Here is a 17,627-nt window from a genome sequence, read left to right on the forward strand (position 1 = left end):
CTGCAGTACACTGCAGTATAACTGTAGTTAGAGTGCATTATAACTGCAGTACACTGCAGTATAACTGTAGTTAGAGTGCATTATAACTGCAGTACACTGCAGTATAACTGTAGTTAGAGTGCATTATAACTGCAGTATAACTGTAGTCAGAGTGCAGTATAACGGCAGTACACTGCAGTTTAACTGTAGTTAGAGTGCAGTATACTGCAGTATAACTGTAGTTAGAGTGCAGTATAACGGCAGTACACTGCAGTATAACTGTAGTTAGAGTGCATTATAACTGCAGTACACTGCAGTATAACTGTAGTTAGAGTGCATTATAACTGCAGTACACTGCAGTATAACTGTAGTCGGAGTGCAGTATAACGGCAGTACACTGCAGTATAACTGTAGTTAGAGTGCATTATAACTGCAGTATGCTGCAGTATAACTGTAGTTAGAGTGCATTATAACTGCAGTACACTGCAGTATAACTGTAGTTAGAGTGCATTATAACTGCAGTACACTGCAGTATAACTGTAGTTAGAGTGCAGTATAACGGCAGTACACTGCAGTATAACTGTAGTTAGAGTGCAGTATAACGGCAGTACACTGCAGTATAACTGTAGTTAGAGTGCATTATAATGGCAGTACACTGCAGTATAACTGTAGTTAGAGTGCATTATAACTGCAGTACACTGCAGTATAACTGTAGTTAGAGTGCAGTATAACGGTAGTACACTGCAGTATAACTGTAGTTAGAGTGCATTATAACTGCAATGCACTGCAGTATAACTGTAGTTAGAGTGCATTATAACTGCAGTACACTGCAGTATAACTGTAGTTAGAGTGCATTATAACTGCAATACACTGCAGTATAACTGTAGTTAGAGTGCATTATAACTGCAGTACGCTGCAGTATAACTGTAGTTAGAGTGCATTATAACTGTAGTTAGAGTGCATTATAACTGCAGTACACTGCAGTATAACTGTAGTTAGAGTGCATTATAACTGCAGTATGCTGCAAAAACGGTGTCCAAAATAACAGTTTTTTTTACTGCCTTAATTTTGCAGTGTAAATGCAGGTAGAGTGCAGTTATCCTGCAATTACTGCATCCAAAATACCACAGTCGCCTGCAGTCACTAAACTTTTACGGCAGTTTCAATTGCAATCTTTTTTTGTAAGGGGAGCAGCAACTGTTCCATGCTACCGTAAGTCACCGTGCTGGATCTGATATCACGTCTATATGTCTGGATCTATAGAAATACTTCAGCTAAATATGTAGATGTGGATGATGCATGTGTCACCTAGCTTGGTCCCAGACCTGTTTCTGCTGTGAACTGTTGTGTCATGCCAAACATGTTTGACCATAGGAGTTGGCAAGACATTACAAACTGATGCCGGACCAGGATATCACCTACTAGCAGACTTCATTCGACTGGCCCCACAGACTGACCCCTGTCTGACTCACAGGAGCTGGTGGTGAGGTGTGTAACAGGCCTCGTCTCATAATGAACTGTGTACGAGGCCAAGTAGTGTTGTTTCTCCATAATATCCCAACATTAAGTTCATCTGTATTTCGTCTTGGCTCATGACGTTGATACAAAGAGACAAAACCACGCTGTATTGCTCCCCTTCAACTCGTTTGCTGGTGGTGGTTCCAATTCTCCTAAACCCGGGTTTCCATTTTGTTTACATCTTCAACATGTTTCGGGGACCGAAATGTGTCTGCCAGTAAACAAACCACTGCCCGTGTTTGTGTCACGCACCCTTAGAAGTCGAGAGGAGTGACGATTTTGGACGTTCGGGGCTCAAACAAGCGGTTTGTGCGGCGGGTGTATTGGCGTCCATCTTGTTCTCACATTCTCACACAGAGCAGCATCTTCCCAAATGTGTTTCATTAGGGACCTTTCAACAGGACTCAAAACGTTTTGCCACTGTGTCCAACACTGAAACACATGTAGGGAAATGAGGACATAGTGCATCACATGGAGCACTAGGCACCATATTCAAACCCTCCCTAACTTGTATGTGGTGAGAGTACTGTATATAATACTGTGTTGTTTCCAATATCACGCTAATCTCAGATGAGTCAGCATACAGCATGTAGGGATATGATATAGCATTTTTTAAATCATCAACAACATCCATTGCCATTCTGTGCTCACTTAGATAAGAGCGCTAGCACTTGCCCACATCCTCAGTCAACGGGACTGTGGGAGCTCCATTTGTCAAACAGGCAAACCTGATACGCTGTGTTATTGTGCTACTTTCAACAGCTCCAAATGGTGACACTGCCCCTCCTACTCCCAGGAGGGGGGTCTCAACCACCACCCCACCCCATCATTCCCCCATCCACTGTCATCCCTCATCTGCAAAACGAAGGCTTTGTCAGGATGTCTCACTTTGGCAGTTTAACTTGATAGGGAACCATTGAGGGCTTGTGGGTGGCAAAGGGTACAATTTCCTCCTCGGTAGCGGGAAAAAAAATGAGATTTCCTGGGATGAATCATCCATAGGTCTCTCTGTCACTCTGTCCTCTATCCATGTCTCCTCTCTGTCTCTCTCTGTTGCTCTGTTTTCTCTATCTCTCTGTCCTCTATCCATGTCTCCTCTCTGTCGCTCTGTTCTCTATATCACTCTGTCCTCTATCCATGTCTCCTCTCTGTCGCTCTGTTCTCTATATCACTCTGTCCTCTATCCATGTCTCCTCTCTGTCGCTCTGTTCTCTATATCACTCTGTCCTCTATCCATGTCTCCTCTGTTCTCTCTATCTCTCTGTCCTCTATCCATATGCCTCCTCTCTGTCACTCTGTTCGCTCTATCTCTCTCTTCTCTATATAGTGACAGAGGACACCTATGTATAGAAGAGAAAGAACCCTATGTTTACAGTGTAGAGAGATTGAGAGAAGAAAGATGAGTTCTAAGAGAACAGAGAGAAAAAGAGAAGAGAGAGAGAGAGATCTAGGAATAGAGGACATCTAGAGCAGACCACAGAGAAACATTAGAGGAAGGTGGGATATATCACATAGCACAGGCAGCAGCACCACCACTACTTTGATTTAACTCTGAGCAGCACAGTCTCTCTGAGCCAGCTGTCTCTGTAAGCAATCAACACAGAGGCAGAAACACATGGCCCAGCCTCGGCTACAAGTCATGCAATCCTCATTCTTTTGGGTTTATTGTTTACATGCCGGCCCAGCGCCGGCCAAACAGCCACTTCAGTCAGTGTATGCCTAATTGAGCGGACAATGTGGACATGACCATTTTTCCTAGTAGGGTAGTCTAGTATAATTGTCATGACGAGGGCGGCAGGTAGCCTAGCGGTTTGAGTGTTGGGCCAGTAGCCGAAAGGTCACTAGTTCGAATCTCAGAGCCGACAGATTGATCAATCGGTCAATGAGCAAGGCACTTGACCCTAAATTGCTCCAGGGTCGTTGGTGAAAATGGCTGACCCTGTCTGTGACCCCACTCTCTGAGGATGTCTCATTAGGACAAATGTAAGCACCCACCAAATTATTAGTTGGGACACTCGCAGCATTCTGGTGCTGGAGAAAATGGGAGAGTGGGTGGAATGCTGTAAGTAGTGGAGTGTTCTGGGCTGAGTATTCCGGAGTCTGTTAGTACTCCTAGAGAGCTTGTCCAGTACTCCAATGGTGCGGAGAGACCTTGGGTCATCTGGCAGATAGTGCTCTGTGTGCCACTAGAGGTTGCTTAAGACTAGATGGGTGGTTTTGAGGGTAACAGGTTCTCTCTCTCTTCTCTCCTCCTCCTCCCTCACTTTCCGGTGGGAGACAGTTCAGGAGAAGTGCACGGCCGCACATACACTAGAGAGAATTCACAATCACGAAGTCCTCCTTCTTGGTTTGTGCCTGATCATGTATTACAGTGAATGGTGTATTTATAGTTTATCTGACGCCCTTCCAAATGTAAAAAAAATAAAATCCAAATGTTTCTTTAATTCGCTCTCTGGATGTAATGACCACCCAGATGCAGCCAATACCACATGCTGTGAGTCAGGACACGTGTGTTGAGCTTGTAATTACATGTACTGGACAATGTGTACTGTATCACAAATAAACTGTGCAAATTCTTAGTGAACTTTAGCAAAAGTGCCGACTGCAGCCCTGTTGAATGAATCGAGTGTGTATTGAAAAGGGGATGGAAAAGTCAGGATTTTAGCAATGCTGACTAGAAACGCAGCTGAATTTGATTACAAGTCCATTTGTGACCTCTCTTACCATTGGAAACTGCTTTATAAACTACTCACTTTAGAGACTGCAACTTAATTGCATGGCGTGCGGTGATACACTAGATGTACAAAAGTATGTGGACACCCCATTCGAATCAGTGGATTCGACTATTTCAGCCACACCCGTTGCTGACAGGTGTATAAAATCGAGCACACGGACATGCAATCTCCATAGACAAACATTGGCAGTAATATGGCCTTACTGAAGAGCTCAGTGACTTTCAACGTGGCACCGTCACAGGATGCCACCTTTCCAACAAGTCAGTTTGTCAAATTTCTGCCCTGCTAGACCTGCCCCGGTCAACAATCAGAGACTGGAATGGTCTAAAGCTCATCGCCATTGGACTCTGAAGCAGTGGAAACGCGTTCTCTGGAGTGATGAATCATACGTCACATTCTGGCAGTCCGACGGACAAATCTGGGTTTGGCGGATGCCAGGAGAACACTACCTGCCCCAATGCATAGTGCCAACTTTAAAGTTTGGTGGAGGGGGAATAATGGTCTGGGGCTGTTTTTCATGGTTCGGGCAAGGCCCCTTGGTTGCAGTGAAGGGAAATGTTAACCCTACAGCATACAATGACATTCTAGACGATTATGTGTTTCCAACTTTGTGGCAATAGTTTGGGGAAGGCCCTTTCCTGTTTCAGAATGACAATACCCCCTCGCACAAAGTGAGGGACATACAGAAATGGTTTGTCGAGATTGGTGTGGAAGAAGTTGACTGGCCTGCATGGAGCCCAGACCTCAACCCCATCGAACACCTTTGGGATGAATTGGAATGCAGCCAGGCCTAATCGCCCAACATCAGTACCCGACCTCACTATTGCTCTCTTCCAACATCTAGTGGAAAGCCTTCCCAGAAGAGTGGAGGCTGTTATAGCAGCAAAGAGGGACCAACTCCATATTAATGCTCACGATTTTGGAATGAGATGTTTGACAAGCAGGTGTCCACATACAGTACTTTTGGTCATGTAGTGTATCTTGTAGTTTTAGCCAGAACTACACTATGTTATGTCTGTTGATACTGTAGATATCTAAATAGTGGATACTACCTGGTTGAAGGGTGTACATACTTTCTATACTACCTGGATGAAGGGTGTACATACTTTCTATAGTACCTGGTTGAAGGGTGTATATACTTTCTATAGTACCTGGTTGAAGGGTGTACATACTTTCTATACTACCTGGATGAAGGGTGTACATACTTTCTATAGTACCTGGTTGAAGGGTGTATATACTTTCTATAGTACCTGGTTGAAGGGTCTATATACTTTCTATAGTACCTGGTTGAAAGGTGTATATACTTTCTATACTACCTGGTTGAAGGGTGTACATACTTTCTATAGTACCTGGTTGAAGGGTGTATATACTTTCTATAGTACCTGGTTGAAGGGTGTACATACTTTCTATACTACCTGGTTGAAGGGTGTACATACTATCTATACTACCTGGTTGAAGGGTGTACATACTATCTATACTACCTGGTTGAAGGGTGTACATACTTTCTATAGTACCTGGTTGAAGGGTGTACATACTTTCTATAGTACCTGGTTGAAGGGTGTACATACTTTCTATACTACCTGGTTGAAGGGTGTACATACCCCGTTGGTATCTCTTTTCATCTTTTAGCACCTGTTCCTCTGTCAGTTGGTGGTGGTAGAGTAAACAGTGAACAGTGCAGTAAAACGTCCTGTAGTATGCAGTTTAATCCTGGCCTCAGTATTGCTGCCTTCTGTTATATTTCTGCCTTTTAGTTATTTACGGTAGTTATTTACTATAGTTGCTGTGTGTACTTTCTAAGAATGAGCTGTTTATAACAGTTCCTCTCCTGCTTTAACCTACCATATGCCCTCCTCTCCTGTTTCCCTTACCAGGCTATTCCCCAACCCACTACCCCTTACATAACACCACAGACTCACACACACTACCACCCCACCCCTCTCTCTCACCCCACCCCCACCATACTCAGTGGGAACTAAGTGGGATGAATGGGCTACCTGGAAATCTCACTGTTTCAAATGACGGCCATGTGGAAGTGGAGCTGTGATCCCTGGTGTTATTATCCTCCTGCCGTTCATTCACAAAAATCTCAGAGACACTAGAGAGGTAGGAAGGGACTGGGAGAGCCCCACCCAGTTACCTACCCCCCTCACCCCCTCACCCCACCGGCCACCCCTCTCCTCCCTCACAGAGAGACACTAGAGAGGTAGGAAGGGACAGGGAGAGCCCCACCCAGTTACCTACCCCCCTCACCCCACCGGCCACCCCTCTCCTCCCTCACAGAGAGACACTAAAGAGGTAGGAAGGGACAGGGAGAGCCCCACCCAGTTACCTACACCCCTCACCCCACCGGCTGCCCCCTCACGCCAGGGACCTCATGGTGACATCATGTCTCTGCCAGAGAGCAGATGCATTGTTGTCTGTGACTGGCTCAAACGTCCTTTTTTAAATTTCTCTCTCGCTCTCTTTCCCTCCCCTCTTTTTTTCCCTTCTTCCCTCCCTCTGTCCTTTTCCCCTTTTTGTGTGTTTTGTTTTCACAAACAACAAAGGGACGCCAAAGTTTCATCAAGACAGGAGACATCCTTCCTCTCTTTGCCTGTTGAAAAGGGCTGCTCCCTCCCCCCTCCTCTCCGGCCCACCTCTCTCTTCCCCTCCCTCCCGTTTCAATGGCCACATCACACACAGCCAGGGTGTCTGCCACAGGATAGCTTTACCTTGGTCTTTCCTTTCTCTTCTTCGGCACCAGTGTGTGTGTGTGTGTGTATGTGTGTGTGTGTGTGTTCCATCACTCATCGGTGGTCTACTGTTTTTCTTTCCTCACAGGCGCTCAAGGTGACGTCCTGCCTCACTTCTCTGTGATTAACTGGAACCAATGGCACCATCTCTGTTCCGCGGGCAGCATTTCAAATGGTACCCTACTCCCTATAAAGTGCACTACTTGTGACTGGGCCCGTAAGGCTGTTGTTGAAAGTGGTGTACTATATGGGGAATAGGGTGAATTTGCGATACATCCAGGGAATGATTTGTCGCTGGCTGGAATTAATGGTTCAGGCTCTGGAAAGATTTTGCTGAGGAGTTGATTAAAAGATTCTCTCCCTCCTATTTTGGCGGAGTTAATTCATCATTCTTTTTCAGAGAGCTTTCTCTGGGCATCAGCTCAAGAAAAGTCAGATTAAACCATGCAGTACAGTGATATCCCTTGAGGAAGACATCCTCTCTCTCACTCTCTCTCTCTCTCTCTCTCTCTCACGCACGCACACGCACACACACACACACACACACACACACACACACACACACACACACACACACACACACACACACACACACACACACACACACACACACACACACACACACACACACACACACACACACTCTGTTATGACCTTCAAGATGATATTGATCTTAGATTAGAAATAGCACAATGAATGGAGAAACATATGCCCAGGAAATGATTCTGCATGTATGACTTGGCCTGTGTCTTGATGTTCGGAACATCTGTCTTCTACTAGATACATTTCATCCTTCCTTCTCTCTTTCCCTCCTTTATCCATCGTTCCTGGAGCCTCTAAAACGTCTGCGTTTATCATGTTTCTGGAGAGATACTCATTTGAAGTGGAAGTATTTAGATTTGTTTAAACCTACGTACGTCGCTCAAGGGGAAGGATGCAGAATGTGTACGATTATATTACGATTATATTATTGTGTTATGTGGAAATTCAGCATCATGAACATCCACTTTCACTTGGATTGACTTCTTTCAGAATGGTCTGATAGCTGACCCTTATTGAATGCCTTTGGAACATCAAGATGTGCTGGCTGCCCGAAGGCTCAGTTCCAATGTCCACACAGGCATGCTATTTCCAATGAAGCAATGTATTGGCCCTGCTAATATGGATATTGGAAACGGAGTCTTTATTTACACCTGGTCCATTGAAACTCCAGCATGCTAACGTTAGGTGGTCATCCCTCAATCTAAAGTCTGGTTGAGTTGCACCTCGGGCTACACTGACATCAGCCGCACTGCAGAGGATAGCATATCCTTTATTCAGAGTGTCAATGCAGGATTGCTGGTCTAGGAACAGGTCCCCCATGTCCATGTAATGTCACTCATCATGATCTAAAGGCAAAACTGATCGCACATCAGCCCTATGACACTTATAGATGAATTATAACATCCCACCTGCGCAGCAGCAGCAGCAGAAATGACAGCATCTGTTTACCCAGATCAGAGAGAGAGGGAAAGAGAGAGTAGGTCTGTGTCCCGTCATGGGTGGTATGATGTAGTCATTGGCAGGTAAAACGATCCTCTATATTAAAAAGCAGATCTTACACTGTCCTGAGAAATTAGCAGTAGCACACTCCCCTAAGACTCCAGGATATGGCAAAACACTTGTTACCATATAAATGATGGTGGCTCGGTGTGAGAGTATCCATGGAGATTGGAACAACAGCTGTAAAACAAACCGACGAGGGAAGACATTTTCAGGGTGAGTGGGGATGAGAAATCGGAGGCGTACAGAGGGCTGGCGGTGCGTGACCAGGCTAACGAAGTCACACTCTCCAGTCTCCAAGTACCAAACATGTGACCTTCAAAGCATACTCTTTTCTCGGATAGCAGTCACAGACTGTGACAAATAGCAGCTTTTTATTGAAGAAGTGTGCAACTCGAAACCCAACCAGTTTACAGGATGGCAGTCTTTGCCAAGAGTGTCAAGGCTTGTATTGTATTAGTGGCTTGATTAAATGGAGATATTCAATATTATACCCATAGAAATATAATTACTAGAATGGGGTTCTCCATCCAAGTCAATGTCCCATGATCTAATTATTCTTGTTTATAAACTGGGTGTTTCAAGCCCAGTTTATGACAAAAACTGGGTATTTATTTATTTATTTTTACTGCTCTAATTACGTTGGTAACCAGTTTATAATGGCAATAAGGCACCTGGGAGGTTTGTGGTATATGGCCAATATATCACTCCTCGTTGAGTCGTGCCTAAGAACAGCCTTTAGCCGTGGTATATTGGCCATATACCCCCCCCCCCCGGGCCTTATTGCTTAAATGACCTCTTCTTCTCTCCTCTAAGTAGGCTGTTGTCTTTAGTGACGACAAAATACAACTGGAAACAAAACAACTCCTTTCATGTGTATTGTTCATAAGAAGATAAATGAACAACAACAGCAAAATGTTTCTGTGCTAGTCGCTCCACAGAAACTCATTAAGGAAGATGGCCGCAGATAAATGAACGTCAGGAGAATGAAACCGTAACAGTGTGTAGGCCTCCGGGAACAACTCCTATTTCATGTGGCCAAAGATGTAAGCCAGGAGCTCCCTCTGCTTCACTCACTAGGCCTATCAAAGGCCTATAATTAGAGAGACTTGTATTATTACATTAAGAATGACATTTGTTCTTCTTCTCTCCTCCTCTCTTGTTTTCCCCTACAGTAGGCCTAATTTCATAATCCACTCGCCAATGTTGTATGGTGGAGAGGTGGCTGCCTCTTAAAATGAAATAAACCCATAATGATAATGTGTACAGGGTTTAGAGGTTTCAGAGGCCTCAAGTGTACATTTCTGCCCCACCCGAAAGCCCTTGACCACATTGAATGGCAGTTAGATTCTGGTTTCCAACTCTTGGTGGGTGGTGTAGCACTGAACTCTGACTAAGTCCTGATTCAGAGGGGGAATTTTCATTGTAGTGCACTCTTAAGTGTTCTCGACATGCTGCTCACTTCGCTGAGGCCCAACAAAAACACAGTGCTTTTTGCACTTCTCTTGGGCCTTGTTTTAACAACAAGCGAGTGCCACATAGACATAGCATTTTTTTGGGCACAAAACTCAAGATATTCAGCCGAGCACAGATGTGAGTTGTTGGTGGTAGCACTTCATTTGATCCCTCCTTGTCAAAGATTCAGATAGCGAGGGATAGTCAGTTAGAATTGCTCTAGAATGGAAACTGATATGCTCAGTTTCAGTTTCAGGTCCGAGACAGTCTATTCATCCAATTCTGCCTTGGATGAGTTGAGTTGCTGGGATACTAGCCTTAGTAACCTGGGTGATGACAATGGTTGAAGTTGACCTCTCTCAACTTTACTTTCATGGTTTCTCCTTCATGTCACGACCTCATTGACCATCAGCTGACGTGATTGGCCACAGGCCCCTTTCAGCCAATTAGAGGCCCCGGTGAATCCAGACTTTTCCCCAGGCCACCGTCGATCACGGACTACTCCCGAGCCAAACATCATCCACCACTCAACCAGCACCAATTATTATATCAGGTCTCCTCTCCAGCCCTTTGTCTGGAGGCCTTAGAGGATGTTGTTTTGTGTTTGTTGGAGAAATGATGGCCTGTGTCCGGTCTGTAAGAAGAGTTACCCCCGGAATAGAAGATAGAGGGAACAACAATGGTTTTTCACAATGCCTTTTGCGCTCCTTTCTTTCCCAATAGCCCCGGCTGCAACCGGACACCTCCTCTACGTTACTTCAGTGCTCATCCAAGCGTCTCCGCGGGACGCGACCGCTCACTGTGACAATAAAAATGCTATATTACCATGTGATCTATTCTCCTTACACAATGAATGGACAGGTCAGGTCTATATTGCGCCTGACAAACGCAGTTATTTGAAAGCAGAGCTTTTTGTGTGTCCCACAACCATGGACTGCCCTGTCATTCTTTCCCCGGTGATGTTTCCCCCCTGTCTGTTCCTCGGGACTATCCAGGAATGACCAGCACACCTGAGTCTATTATACTGTCTAGGCCATTTTGCAGATGCTTTTATCCACAGCGATGTACAGTCACACGTGTATACATTTTACGCATGGGTGGCCCCGCGAATTGAACCCACAATCCTTGCATTGCAAGCGCCATGCTCTACCAACTGAGCCATACAGGACCGGGGTTTGATGGTCAGTTGGCTAGTTGACTCAGGTGTGTTAGTGATGCACTAGAACAAAGGATAGCGATGCAGGACAAAAAGGGTGGTGGGGATCCTTGAGTAAAGATTTGAAACCACTGAACACTACTCAAAAACACACGTGTTACTGTAGCTATCCTTGTTGGACAGCTGTACAATCACTGCAAAACAACATGACTCACAGGGAATTACAGCTTAATAAAAATGACTCATTATTGCCCTGGGATTCAGAACACTGGACAGCTCATTATCATAGGAGCCTGGCCTTGCTCATTGACCCACTCCTAAACACTTGTTCACGTGTTGGACAGGGACGCTCGTATAATCAATAACTGGCATAATCTCTTGTTTGTTTAATAACTTGTCCCAAAGTGACTGGAGAACGCACAGTTCCAGTACACTGTCCAGACAAAACAATACGGACGTGAAACTTCAGTCTTAGTACCCAAAATACCCCCTCCCCTTCCCCTCCTCTCTTCTCCCCACCAGCTGGGAGAGGCAGGCAACATTACCCATGCATGGTATGGCAGGCAGAATAGATTTCAGGACGGATAACCCCAATATGATGGAGATAAACCAGATAAACCATGCACTTATCAGGAGGAGATGATTTACGTGTCATCGTTCTCCTTGTTACAAGGAAGAATCTCTTGTATTGACGCTCCTTTATCTGCTCGTTGTCTCTCTTTTCTGTGTTTACTGCTAACCTAATCTGAGTCCTGGATTCAAACAGGGGGATCAACCGATTGGGGATTCAACAGGGGGCCACCCAAATGGGGATTAAACAGGGGGTCACCAAAATGGGGATTAAACAGGGGGTCACCCAAATGAGGATTAAACAGGGGGTCTACCAAAATGGGGATTAAACAGGGGGTCACCAAAATGGGGATTAAACAGGGGGTCACCCAAATGGGGATTAAACAGGGGGTCACCCAAATGGGTATTTGGGGGTCTGTAAATATTGATGTATGTGGTGATGAGCCATAAATTGCAGAGTCTGCTGTTACAGTTTTCCTCCTTCAATGGAGGAACTGACTGACTCCATATTTCTGCCCCTTGAAACATTGTCCAGTTTAGTACGAAAGGGGAATACTATACAGTAATATGGAAACCCCCTGGCATATTAACGTTAGTATTAGTGATGATGGGACTGCTAGGGATGATGGTAATTCCATGTGGTAGGTTTCACCCACTAAGTGGACATGGGATAAAGCTCTTGGGGAGTGTAGGTTTCCATCCTGTACTGACCTGCCAAGCCTGGTCATATAGTCTGTGTGTTTTTCCAGGCATGTCAATGGGGATCAGACCCCACTGAGGCTGGCTGCTTTACTCTGCTGTTGGCCCCGTCTGCTGCTGACTGACCTGTGTGTGTGTGTGTGTGTGTGTCTGTGTGTGTGAAGGGGGGGGGGGGGGCGTGTCTAAATATACCTGTGGGGACCAGCAGTCCCCACAAGAATAGTAAACAGACAAAAATGTGACAAACTGGGGACATTTTGTTTGTCCCCACAAGGTCAAATGCTATTTCTAGAGGGTTAAGGTTAGAATTAGGTTAAGGGTTAGGGTTAGGGTTAAGTTTGGGGTTAAGGTTAGGTTTTCGGTTTAAGGTTAGGGTTAAGGTTAGGGTTTGAGTTAGGGTTAGGGTTAGGGGTTAAGGAAAATAGTGTGACTGAATAATGTGTCCCCACTAAGTTAGTTGTACAAGACTGTGTGTGTGTGTGTGCATGTAACCAGGACACTCACACAAACAACAGACAGAGGAGAGTGAATCAGAGCTCCCTGGAACACCTCAGGTGTGTGTTTGGGGTCTACATTTCAGACCTAGATTTCTCTGTGTGTGTGTGTGTGTGCGTGTGTGTGTGTGTGTGTGTGTGTGTGTGTGTGTGTGTGTGTGTGTGTGTGTGTGTGTGTGTGTGTGTGTGTGTGTGTGTGTGTGTGAGACAGATGATGTCAGTGACTTCTTCATTATTTCCATTGTCTACTGCTTCCTTACACAACTTATTGATGCTTCACTGTCTTCTGAAAACGACTCTACTCATTACAGTGAGTTATAGCCTAACAGAGTCATCGTTGTATAGCAAAAATACTTCCATCATTATACTGTAGCCGTAGAGGCACCTCCCAATCTGCTTGTGTTCATGGCATGATAATGAAAACCAATTTAAAGCAGTAAAACATCAGGACTGGCCCTACCTGCCCTCCTCCTCTCCCTGTCCTCCTTCTCCTCTACCTCTTCTTCCTCCTCCATCACAGTGCTAAATCACTCTTAGCTGTGAGTGGTCACAGACTGACTGGGCCTGTAAGGGGAGAACGTCCCTTCCTTACAGCATATTTCTGCCTGGGATCCATAAGGGGTCAAGTCCACACTACTTCAGAGGTTGATTGGGTGCACATGTGGGTTATTGAGTGAGTCAGCGCTGGCAACCCAAAATGTTAAAACCTGGATCAGCAGTTAATGCCGTCTTATAAAGGGGGTTTCCCCTAAACGCCACAGGGCAACTCAGCCAAATCAACAGGCACTCAAACAGCCAGGCACACTATATCTCAATCTGGCAATGCAGGACTGTGGGCACCAATAATGCACCTTCCAATCTCCCCCCTTTGAACCAGCTGCTCCATTGAGCATGCCCTATGTTATTTAAGACAAAGCTGGATTACATGGTGCTGCTCACTAATATCACTTACGCCCGCCCGCATTATCCTAATTGACTGCATGCATGATCGTCTCACAATGACTTTCATTTGAGTCGGACGTTGTCTTTGAGGGGGGGAAAAGTCCCTTGATGGAGCTTAGAGACGTAAGCTGATATCGTTTGAGAACGCAGCGCAACAAAAACACAACCGCAAGCGTCTCTCTGTCCAGCCTCGCGCACTGTAAATCAAATATTCCATTCACCGATTCATTGGACGTCTGAAATGACTTTGTTTCTGTTCTGTCGTCCATTCACCACCAAAGCCCAGGAATACATCTCGCTAACCAGCGGCATGCTAATAAGCGGTAGTGCCAACGGATGTTAACAAGGGGGCCGTTGAGTTGTAATGTAACCCAAAACACACCACAGGTCCTTAATCTAAACCTTAATCTGTCTTTAAACTCCCTGTGTTGATCCCAGGATCTCACCCTCGTGTCTTGAGTTTCACCTGTAGCGTCTCAGGACACTAGTGTCCTTGTTTGGCTCTAATTACGGTGCTCACCTCAAAGTTTCCCAAGGGGAACCCCACCCCCCCACCCAAACAAAGTGCCTGATGCCACATAGGCTGAGACAGTGACTCATTAGGTGTGAAGGAAAATGAAGAGACTCCAGCGCTGTCTGACTGTTCGGTTCAGACTCTATAGTAGCCTTAGTGCCTGTCTACCTCCTCAACCCTACAGAATGTTCTCCAGACTCCCCACAAGCCTCATTGGCTGGTGAGAGATACTGAGGGACCAGCCATAGAAGATGAACTACTCATTGAAGGATATGTCACTTGAGCTATATTCATGGTATTGTCATAGAGAAATGCTCATGGCTTTGTCATTGAGATTCTCATGGTTTTGTCATGGAGAGATTATCATGGCTTTGTCAAAGAGAGATTCTCATGGTTTTGTCATAGAGAAATTCTCATTGGTTTGTCATGGAGAGATTCTCATGGTTTTACTAGGCATACAGTATATTCGTCATATCTTCCCAGTCATATTACTTACTTCACCCCTTGCAGCCTGGTCCCTCTCTAGGTTTTATCCTAGGTTCCTGCCTTCTAGAGAGTTTGTCCTAGACCCTGCTCGGCGTTGATTGCTCTCTGGTGTTTTAGGCTGGGTTTCTGTAAAGCACTTTGTGACAACTGCTGATATAAAAAGATATTAAATACATGGGAGTGATCGATTACTTTGCATATGTTTTGGCCATGGACTGTCTGAGAGGACTGAAGAGACTTTCACTGGAGACTCTTATAGGAGGTGTGTATATTCTCGGCCCTGTGCGTTATCTCCACGTGCCCGTTGGCTGGTGATTGATAAACTCATTGAAGTACCAGAGATGAAACTTTGGACTCGGAGCTTGTCATGGTTTTATAGATAATTGGGAATCCTAATAAAATACTAAATAAATACCAAAACCAAAAATCAACACCTAGAAAAACGTAATGCAAGCTGATATCTTGTTCTAAATGTAAGGGTGAATGAATGTCTGTAGACCCTGTAATTATGTCTAATGCCTCTATGGGAATCTGAAACAGACAAGCACAATATGCCAACTCAACCCCTTCTAAAACGCACACACTGCACAATGAATGAGCTCACTGAAGTAGCAGACATGAACCTTGGGACTCGGAGCTTGTCATGGTTTTACAGCAGACAGTCAGACATGAACCTTGGGACTCGGGGCTTGTCATGGTTTTACAACAGACAGTCAGACATGAACCTTGGGACTCGGAGCTTGTCATGGTTTTACAGCAGACAGTCAGACATGAACCTTGGGACTCGGAGCTTGTCATGGTTTTACAGCAGACAGTCAGACATGAACCTTGGGACTCGGAGCTTGTAATGGTTTTACAGCAGACAGTCAGACATGAACCTTGGGACTCGGAGCTTGTCATGGTTTTACAGCAGACAGTCAGACATGAACCTTGGGACTCGGAGCTTGTCATGGTTTTACAGCAGACAGTCAGACATGAACCTTGGGACTCGGAGCTTGTCATGGTTTTACAGCAGACAGTCAGACATGAACCTTGGGACTCGGAGCTTGTCATGGTTTTACAGCAGACAGTCAGACATGAACCTTGGGACTCGGAGCTTGTCATGGTTTTACAGCAGACAGTCAGACATGAACCTTGGGACTCGGAGCTTGTCATGGTTTTACAGCAGACAGTCAAACATGAACCTTGGGACTCGGGGCTTGTCATGGTTTTACAGCAGACAGTCAGACATGAACCTTGGGACTCGGAGCTTGTCATGGTTTTACAGCAGACAGTCAGACATGAACCTTGGGACTCGGAGCGTGTCATGGTTTTACAGCAGACAGTGCCCTGGTGTCATCCTGTATGTGTGTTACTTCTCAAAGGTTTCAGCCAACTTCCCTGCAGTCTTCTTTGCAGCTGTCATTGGACATCTCCATAATCTGCTTTAAATTGTGAGCCAGAGTCGCCCCTATTATTCCAGATGAATCATTTCATATTTCAAATATGCGATTCAGTCATTCAGTCTCCGTCTGAGAGGAATATGTTTAGTGAGAGAGTGAGGCGATTTTCTCAGTGCACATGTCAAAACACAACTCGGCCCACTTCCCTTTTCATGTTTTGGAAACGGGGCCGTCCGGTAATCAGCAACTATGCTAACCACATCCTCATTTCCTGTTATGATATTTGAGTTTTCCTTCACTCAATTTTGGCTCATTAAGTAATATTTCATCACGTTAAGCATAGACAGGAACATGCTTGCTCTCACCCGTAAAGGAATTAGATCATAAGATTATGAAATACATTTGAGCTAAATTATCAGAGGGACCTAGCCTATTGGTGCTGATTGAGACTTTACATACACAAACTATACAGTAGGATATATTCACTTCCTGTTCTTCTTCTTCTCTTCCATCACACCCAACACATTTCCATTCCAGATATGTACAGCACTGCAGATATGAAATGAGGAGTAATAATCGTAGTCAAGGAAATTAGACGGAGAGACAGCAAACCGTAAAAGTGCAGTAGCATCCTGTAGTAGAATGTAACATCCTTTATCTTTGAGGAAGTCTCCTGTGTAGATCCAATCTATCCCCATTCCCCACTGTGTCTGTCTAGGAATGGTTATTATTAATGGTGTGGCTCTGCCCTCCTGTGTAGATCCAATCTATCCCCATTCCCCACTGTGTCTGTCTAGGAATGGTTATTATTAATGGTGTGGCTCTGCCCTCCTGTGTAGATCCAATCTATCCCCATTCCCCACTGTGTCTGTCTAGGAATGGTTATTATTAATGGTGTGGCTCTGCCCTCCTGTGTAGATCCAATCTATCCCCATTCCCCACTGTGTCTGTCTAGGAATGGTTATTATTAATGGTGTGGCTCTGCCCTCCTGTGTAGATCCAATCTATCCCCATTCCCCACTGTGTCTGTCTAGGAATGGTTATTATTAATGGTGTGGCTCTGCCCTCCTGTGTAGATCCAATCTATCCCCATTCCCCACTGTGTCTGTCTAGGAATGGTTATTATTAATGGTGTGGCTCTGCCCTCCTGTGTAGATCCAATCTATCCCCATTCCCCACTGTGTCTGTCTAGGAATGGTTATTATTAATGGTGTGGCTCTGCCCTCCTGTGTAGATCCAATCTATCCCCATTCCCCACTGTGTCTGTCTAGGAATGGTTATTATTAATGGTGTGGCTCTGCCCTCCTGTGTAGATCCAATCTATCCCCATTCCCCACTGTGTCTGTCTAGGAATGGTTATTATTAATGGTGTGGCTCTGCCCTCCTGTGTAGATCCAATCTATCCCCATTCCCCACTGTG

This window comes from Oncorhynchus kisutch, unplaced genomic scaffold, assembly GCF_002021735.2.
Source record: "Oncorhynchus kisutch isolate 150728-3 unplaced genomic scaffold, Okis_V2 Okis07a-Okis12b_hom, whole genome shotgun sequence".
Lineage (NCBI taxonomy): Eukaryota > Metazoa > Chordata > Actinopteri > Salmoniformes > Salmonidae > Oncorhynchus > Oncorhynchus kisutch.